This window comes from Hyperoodon ampullatus (genome assembly GCF_949752795.1).
Source record: "Hyperoodon ampullatus genome assembly, chromosome: 18".
Classification (NCBI taxonomy): Eukaryota; Metazoa; Chordata; class Mammalia; order Artiodactyla; family Ziphiidae; genus Hyperoodon; species Hyperoodon ampullatus.
The window spans coordinates 38,555,710-38,564,435 of record NC_136931.1 but is presented as its reverse complement, the minus strand read 5'-3'; the positions used below and the strand labels follow the sequence as shown (position 1 = coordinate 38,564,435).

The following is an 8,726-nucleotide window of genomic DNA, read 5'->3' as shown; positions in this document are numbered from 1 at the left end:
CTGGAGTTTCTCTCAGAAAACAACAAGAGTGTGCCCCGAAAGAGCAGACTACTGCTTGCAGGACTTACTGCACCCAGAGGGGAGCTAATAAGCTTGGCGGGGGAACCGTATATCACGCTGTCACCATAGAAAAGCCTACAGACACCACGGTGACGGCGGCCAATGAGACCGGCTGGTCTCCTGGCTACTTCAAAAGGCCGTTGAATCAGTGGCCGTCATGGTCCTGGATCACCACCGGCCCTGGACTGTCTGGGAGTTGACCAGGCAGGGCTCTGACACCTGGTGCTGTTTGTACGTTAATTCAGGGGCCTAACTGAAGAAAGCGCAGACTACTGGTCAGAGCATCTAGGCTGGCAGAAACCATCAGCCTAAGGTCGCCGAGCAAATGTGGGGCGGGGTAAAACCCGCCCCCCCAGCGTCTCTGCGCATCTCTTTCCTGGACCCTTAAAGGTCATTAGAATCTATAACACTTCCAATGCTGGTGCTCAGGCGAACGAGCAGTGAGGCAGGAGGCCTGGGGACAATCAACCTCACCTGGAGACTGCTGGGGAGAAGTTCTGCCCCTCCCCCCGGGTATGAGGACTCCCAACTCAGCACGAAGCAGTTACAGAAGAGGGGTCTGCGCCCTCAGCACCCCAAGAATGAGGAACGGGACAAAAGGCAGAGGAGGGGTTTGTCACCGGCAAAGCCCATGAAAAATTTCTGGCAGATAAAAATAGAATCTGGGCAACAAAATAAAGTCTAACCTTTTTTTCCTTTGTGCTTTGTCTAATTTCACGTGCTCCTAGGGTTCCGCATGCAGAGGTACCACACCCGGCACTTCAGACCCAATTTCCTAGTGCAGAGTGGCTGGGTCGACACCTCAGCTCACGGGGCCCCGTGCAGACTCCGCGACATAGAGCCTGAGCTGCAGCCAACCCGGCCCTCGAGAGCTCCGCCCCCTCCCTCCCGCTGAGGCTGCCGGGATCCCTACACAGCAGCCCCGCCCACAGCCCGCGGGGGAGTGCACGCTCTCACCTGTCCATTCTCTGATCAAAATATAAATTTTTCCTTTGCTTCTGAATCAAACTCAGTCTCGTTCTGTTGGCTCCAATGACACTGGGCAGTGGACCCTCGTTGGGGCCCATTCTGGAGGATCAGTAACAGAATTTGAGAACATTGTAACTTCAGTGAACAGATGTGTGAACCAAACTGTAATGAACGTAGAGCAGTGTATAACGCTTGTGTAAAATAAGATGTTTCTAACACTTCCATTTGATATTTCCATCACTTGATTATAAGCAAGTTCAGTGGAGGGTTTTTGTCTTATTTGTCAGGTCAAGTTTAGAGAAATTAAGTGATTTTTTTCCAAGGATGTACAACTAATAATCTTGGCTGAAGCTTCAATCTTCTTTTGAATGTTTTTCCATTGAAAATGATACCTCTCTTTCAGCTCCCCCATTTCTGAGGAATATAAAATCTTATAACTTATTGCTACCAAAGGGGAAAGGCAGGGGGAGGGATAAATTAAGAGTTTGGGATTAACACATACACACTGCTATGTATAAAATAGATCATCAACGAGGACCTACTGTATAGCACAGGGAACTACACTCAATATTTTGTAATAACCTATAAGGGAAAAGAATCTGAAAAAGAATAGATATCTATATCTACATCATCTATCAACGCCAGATAAAATGTAACCTAAGGGAGGCCGATGGTGACCGCTTCTGACCCTCAAGACTTCAATCATCTAAAGCTTGGACTCTGCCTACTGCCCAAGGCCCTCCATGAACATGCATATACCCATAGCTTAAAACTTCCCCAGTTTGGGAGTTTGGGGAGACACTGTTTTGACAAGATCCCTGGTGTTCTCCTTACTTGCTGCAAGTAATAAATCCCTCCTTCTCCCAATCTCTGGCTGGGTTGTGTCTTTTGGCTTGACACCCACCAAGAGGCAAACCCAGTTTTCTGGTAACATCTCTCCATCCAGACCCCCAACCAGCACTCGTGGTCCCACCTTGACAATAATTCTACAGTCAGTTGTCTTGCTTCCAGTACATGGAAATCATGTTATGTTTCTGTGACCAAAGCTAGGTAAGGGGCAGAAACACTCTCCCCATTTTATCTTGTGAAGCCCCCTCTGCAGATCCATTGTCCTCGAATTTGATGCCTCATTTTTTTTTTTTTTTTTTTTTTGCGGTACGCGGGCCTCTCACTGTTGTGGCCTCTCCCGTTGCGGAGCACAGGCTCCGGATGCGCAGGCTCAGCGGCCATGGCTCACGGGCCCAGCTGCTCCGCGGCATATGGGATCCTCCCAGACCGGGGCACGAACCCATATCCCCTGCATCGGCAGGCAGACTCTCAACCACTGCACCACCAGGGAGGCCCGATGCCTCATTTTAATGGAAAACACTTGCAGGGCTTTTTGGTTTTATTTATGTCTCATTTCTGAAGCCTTTTTAGACCTACATTGCTTAAACATACAGATTACTCCTAAATGCCCCTTCTACTTTGAGATTTAAAATTCTCCCAGTGTTTTTTCTAATATACTTATTATTCCATTTGTTGCGTTTAAATCTTTGACCGTATGTTGTTTATTTTGTCTCATCAGATTTTAGTTAATTACCTAGTTTTCCCCTGAATAAAGCAATACTCACCCCAAACAGTTCTTGCCAAAACTGCATTTTACAAGGAAGGGAACAGGTGGGCCTAGGAGAAAGTTCGGGAGCACGACTACAATCCGGTGGAGCAAAGCTTCTTGTTCAGGGCACTGGATGGCCACATCCACCCTAAAGACCCACCGCCCACTTCAGGCTCCAGGATTAAGACGGGCTGCCTGACGGCGGGCGGAAAAGACAATCAATGAAAACCGCCAAGCTGCGCCTGCGCGCTGGAGGCTTCCTTTCAGACACGCGCGGGACCCAGAGCAGCCAATCCCCGAGCGGTGGGGCGGGACCTTCTGCGCGCTCCGCACCCTCCCGGCCGCCTATTGGCGGGACCGCTTCAGTCGCAGCACCGATTGGTGGCTTGTGCCTGACGGGGCTTTACCAACCGCCTCCGCGCCCTTCGCTTCGCCTCACCTCAGGAGGACGCGAAGCTGCTGGAGGTGGAACGCGCGCCGGGTCGGGGTGGGCTACGCGAGGGGACAGCGGGGAGACTGACGGGAACACGCCCTGCGAAACCCTTATAAACCCTCAGCCCGAGGCCTTCAAATTCCAGGCTAGGAGGCCCCAGATTCCCTCACCCTGAGGGGCTCCAAATCCCATCAGCTCGGAGGGACCCCGGGTCCTAACCTGAGGGACCTCACATCTCCTCAGCTTCAGGGACCCAAAGTCCCTTCACCCACAGAAACACCAAATCCCCTAATGCTTCGACCCCCCAAATACCTGGAGTAACCCCTAGAGTTTAGGCGCCCTAAAAATAGCACCCGCAGAGAGACCACATTTCCCTAACCTCAGAGGCACCGACTACCCTCAGCGCGGGAACTCTTAACCGCTTCAGCCTCAAAGACCCCAGCTACCCTCAGTGTGGGAGAACCTAAAGCCCCTTAACGAGAGACCCCCGATTTCCTCAGGCTCAAAGGTGCCAAGTTCTTTCAGCCTGCGCCTTCTACATCCCTTTAGCCAAAAGACGCCAAATACCATCAGCTTAAGGGACCCCGAATCCCCTTGGGCCTGAGGAGCCCCAATTCCCTCAGCCGGAGTGACCCAAATCTCCTCAGGCTGAGCGATCTGTCCCTTAGACATAGAAGGCACGTTATGCCCAGATTTTTCTGGAGTCCCCAGGTGGAGATCCCCAAAATCCTTCTTGGAGAAATAGTCCCTGTCCCTCGCTGAAACAGAGCCCTTCTTGTCAAGCTGACCCCAGTCCAGCAGTCCGGGGCTCCCAGGTCTCCTTGGGACTCCCTCAGACACCCACAGACTCAGCCCTCCCAGCGCCTTTCCTCCGAGGGGCCGAGTTGCAGGGGGACCAAAGAAACCGAATCTAGTTCACATTAGGCTGGGCTGTCGTGGCTGCTGAGGATCCGTCCACCCCTCCAATACCCTCCACATCCTCTACTCCTTGCTGGGGTCCTCACACCTTCCTGCTCGGGACGCCCCAGCCGAGGAACACAGACCTGGCTCTGGGCAGGGGCCTGGGCTACCTCAGCACCTTCTCCTTCCACAGGCACCTTGGCCTTGAGGCGGTCCCAGGACCATGAGCACCGACAGGTGGCCGGAGGAGAGCACCGAGGGACATGCTGGGAGAACAGAGTGGAAGCCCACGGTGAGCGGTGGAGGCGGCAAAGCCGGGCTCTAAGCCGGCTCTACAGGAGGGACAGGGAGCTGGTCCCTGGAGGACCACAGACTCCTGGCCTGCACCGCTGGGTGACCTTCTCTGTGAAGGTACACAGGATGGGGGTGCCTGGTCCTGTCTAAGATGGTGGGGCGGGGCGGGGGGTGGGCATAGGACACTGTAGCATCGTCCACTGCACTGTGTCCAGGGAGAGTTAGGAAAATGCTCAGTGTTTGCTCAGTTAAGCAGGACACAGTCAGGAAGGAAAGTCTTCGTCCTTGTCTCTCACAGAGACCACCCAGCGGCATCAGGCTACACCCTGCACAAGGTGAAGGAGAGGGCCCAGCTCTAAGTTCTGACTTAGATTAGTAAGTCACTGATGAAATCTATTATTTTCTCTAGGCCAAAGATGCTTTCAAAGACATTTCCACATACTTCTCCAAGGAAGAATGGACAGAGATGGGAGAATGGGAAAAAGTCTGATATAGGAATGTGAAAAAGAACTATGAAGCACTGATTACTATAGGTAACAGGAAATGCTGGGTGCCTGTGAGCCTGGGAAACGGGAACCAGGTCTTCGGTTTCAGTGTTAGCTTGGCTCTCTCTTAGGTGGCTTCATCTGCTCACAGTTCCCTTCTGTGTGGAGACTAACCTGCAGGAAATTTGTGTTCTTTTGTATTCAGTGTGGGCCTGGCCCTGGCAATGCAGAGCTCACCTCTTGCCTTGTTCTAGACTCTCCCAGCCCATCCTACCGAGTCACACTGACTTTGTGGCACTTTCCATTGCCTCTGGGCTTTGTTCCTCCTTCCAGCTCTTCCCTTTTGGAACAAAGATTTTGCTTCTTTCCAGGTCTCAGAGCCCCTTGGCCAGCTTTCATGTGTCACCGCAGGCAGGCCATCAAACCCCAGGTGGATGACCCTGAGGATTCTGATGAAGAATGGACTCCAAGGCAGCAAGGTGAGGGGCCAGGAAGATTTAGAGGTGTCTTCCTGAAACCAACCTGGGTTTAGGTCTCAGCTGCATCTCAGGCATTAGCAAAAAAAACCCCATAATTTTTCACCAAACAAGCAAGATGCAAAACAGAATATTATACAGTAAAAGACTATCCATATAAAGTTTTTAAATATGTAAAATAATTAGCTTCCCCTTCTCTGCCATCCGATGTGCGGTTGACTCTGCCCCTCACCATGTCTTCTCACAAGACTCACGATCAAGCGATTCCTGGGCAAGAAACAAAAGGAGAATCGTCCCATTCCCCAGTGGACTCAAATGAAAACTGGTGGGCTTCCCCGGTAGCGCAGTGGTTGAGAGTCCGCCTGCCAATGCAGGGGACGTGAGTTCATGCCCCTGTCCGGGAAGTTCCCACGTGCCGCGGAGCAGCTGGGCCCGTGAGCCATGGCCGCTGAGCCTGCGCGTCCGGAGCCTGTGCTCCACAACGGGAGAGGCCACAACAGTGAGAGGCCCGCGTACCGCAAAAAAAAAAAAAAAAAAGAAAAGAAAAAGAAAACTGGTAATAAAACCAGGTACAACTCCAAGAGAAGACACTGGAGAAGAAGCAAGCTGGGTCTATAAGGAGCCACACATGAGGTGGCACATGTATTTATGCTGTGGAACGTCACTTGCATCTTACCATATCACTCTGAAAACATCACTACTATCTGGACAAATGAATCCATTTGTTTCATTGGGAAAAAAATGATTTTTCTCCTTGTGTCAGTGTTTCTGCATTAGTACTTTGGTTCAGTAATAAATATGAGAACTTCTGTTGGAAAATATATATATATATATATTGTTTATAGGTACATTAAAAGGCCGTAAATGTATAAAAATTTGAATGTGAATAAGAAGTACCAAATTCATCACCAAAGGAGTAAGTGCTGGCAGGTGGCTTCACTGTGTCTTGGTTAGTTTTTTGTTTGTTTTTATTTTGTTTTTGAATTTTGAGATAGAAATTAAAAGACCCGCAGTGGTTGTGGCAGAATGGTGACATAATACTGAATGGAGGTGGATGTATAGGTTTTCCAGTATAATTCTCGTTTTCTTTTTTTTTTTTTTTTTTGGCTGTGTTGGGTCTTCGTTGTTGCGTGTGGGGTTTCTCTAATTGCGGCGAGTGGGGGCTACTCTTCTTTGCAGTGCGTGGGCTCCTCGTTGCAGTGGCTTCTCTCTTGTTGTGGAACACGGGCTCTAGGTGCGCAGGCTTTGGTAGTTTCAGCACACGGGCTCAGTAGTTGCAGCATGCGGGCTCAGTAGTTGTGGCGCACGGGCTTAGTTGCTGCACGGCATGTGGGATCTTCCCGGACCAGGGCTCGAACCCATGTCCCCTGAATTGGCAGGTGGATTCTTAACCACTGCACCACCAGGGAAGTCCCGAGTGCATAGGAAGATTTTTGAGTGTTGACTTTGTATCCTGCAACTTTGCTAAATTCTTTTATTAGTTCTAACAGTGTTTTCTGTGGAATTTTAAAGATTTTCTACGCATAAAATCATGTCATCTGTGAACAAACCTAATTTTACTTCTTTCTTTCCAAATTGGAAGCCTTTTGACTCCTTTTCTTATCTAATACCCTGGCTAGAACTTCTAGTACTATGTTGAATAGAAGTGGTGAGAGTGGGCATCCTTGCCTTTTTTCTTGATCTTAGAAGAGATCACTTTTTCCACCAATGAGTATGATGTTAGAGGTGGACTCTTCATATATGACCTTTATTATATTGAGGTAATTTCCTTCTATTCCTTTTTGTCATGAAGTAAATTTATTAGATACTTTATGAACATAGGATGAAGCACAGATGAGGTTTTGTCTATTTTTTTTTTAATTTTAAGAAAACTATGTGATGCTCCCAGTGGAAGCATAGGCGTTGATGATACAGAAATCATTTTCCATCCCCCCTTTGGTAATCCTTGTGCTTGTCACTCTCTGGTTCAGAATTCTGTGTCCTTAATTCAGATGCCCAGAGTTTGGAAACATTTACCAACCAAAACACTGATTTCTCATCATCTTTTAGTTAAACCTTCTTGGGTGGCCTTCAGAGTGGAGCACAGTAAACACCAGAAGGTAAGTATTTCCCAAATCCTGTTGACAAGAAAACCTTCCTCATGGATCCAATCAAAGGTAAGAATAGGAGAATACACAGAGTATCCTAGAAACTGCTGCTTCCTTTCATGGTTTTTTAGCACAATGTCTGATATCATCATCATTTTTATAGTTAATAAGAATAGCAACAATAGTAGGTTGTTCTATTTTCACATTATTTTCATAATATTTCAGACTCTATTTTAAGCATTTTACATGAATAAACTCACTTTAAACCTTAAAACAATCCTGTAGTACCTATAGGTAGTGTAACTATCACCATTTATATTGAATAGATCAAGAAACTGAGGTAAAGAAATGTTTGATTATATGCCTGAGATCACAGTATCACTGGTAGTGCAATCTCATCCAAAGCTCCTTCTCTAAAACACTTACAAGCTGAGTAGAACTTCCATAGTTTTATAAAGTTTACACTGTCTTATCCATACATCTTTATATCATTCATCTGATGGATGATTTCAACCTCAGTTCTTTTCTGCTACGCCAAAGTGAGTGACATGCTAAGACCATCTGACTAAGGGAACCTTACAGATCTGTAGGCAATTTGTAGAGTGGATTGTCCGAGACGAAGAAGGAGATGGATCCCCAACCTCAGAGCCTCCTCCTACTCTAATAAGAGGAAGCATCTCCCAGCCCTGACTAGCTTCAAGTTTGATAATTGAAAAATGACAAATAAGAAAATAACTTAAGGACTTCATATAGGTTACCCGCGTTGCAACAGAAACTCATCCCTCTGGAACTGATTTCAAATGCTCATTCTTGCGGGAGGAAGTAACAGCTCCTTCCTCTAAGCTCTAATTAGGCAACTCTCATGTTTGGAATCATTTGTTTAGCCTGCCCCTGCGTTGCAAACTTTGAGAGCCTGGTCCATACCCGTTTCTTCACAGAAGTCCCAGGCCCAGCTCAAGGCCCCTGAGGGCCCCCGGATGTTTTCTGAATGAGTGACTCCACATTTAAACATTCACCTAGAAGTAAGAGGGTCAGGGAGTGCTGAAGATAGTATCTGTGAGCTAGATTTCAAATAGGCGACAGTTGAGGGGGTGAATTGATAGCAGGGCTGGACTCTCACATTCACACTGTATTAAATATCAATAGCTCACAAAACAACTTGGTGAACGTTATTAAATTTCATGTCCACTGTAACATTAAGAATGAGCATGTATACCATTTTATGGATCAGGAAACTGAGGAGAACTAGCTAGTCGTACAGCCTCATTCAAGCAGAATCGATGGGAACCAGCTACTCTGATTCCAAACATTCTCTCTAGGATATGGCCACCTGCAGCTTTCAGCATCATTTTCTTTGGTGTCTAGATATGTTTCTGCCATACCATTTCTTTCTTCTCTTTCCAGTCTCACTGCTCTGTCACCTCA

General features: G+C 47.9%; 1 pseudogene across 1 annotated transcript; it reads left to right on the top strand.

Annotated features, from left to right (window-relative positions):
• The first annotated feature begins 5,447 nt into the window (after positions 1–5,447).
• LOC307066251 (ribosomal protein eL39-like 2) lies at positions 5,448–5,832 on the top strand (annotated as a pseudogene). Its single transcript has 2 exons — positions 5,448–5,552; positions 5,784–5,832. The product of its transcript is annotated as a ribosomal protein eL39-like 2 (transcript).
• The last annotated feature ends 2,894 nt before the right edge of the window (positions 5,833–8,726 follow it).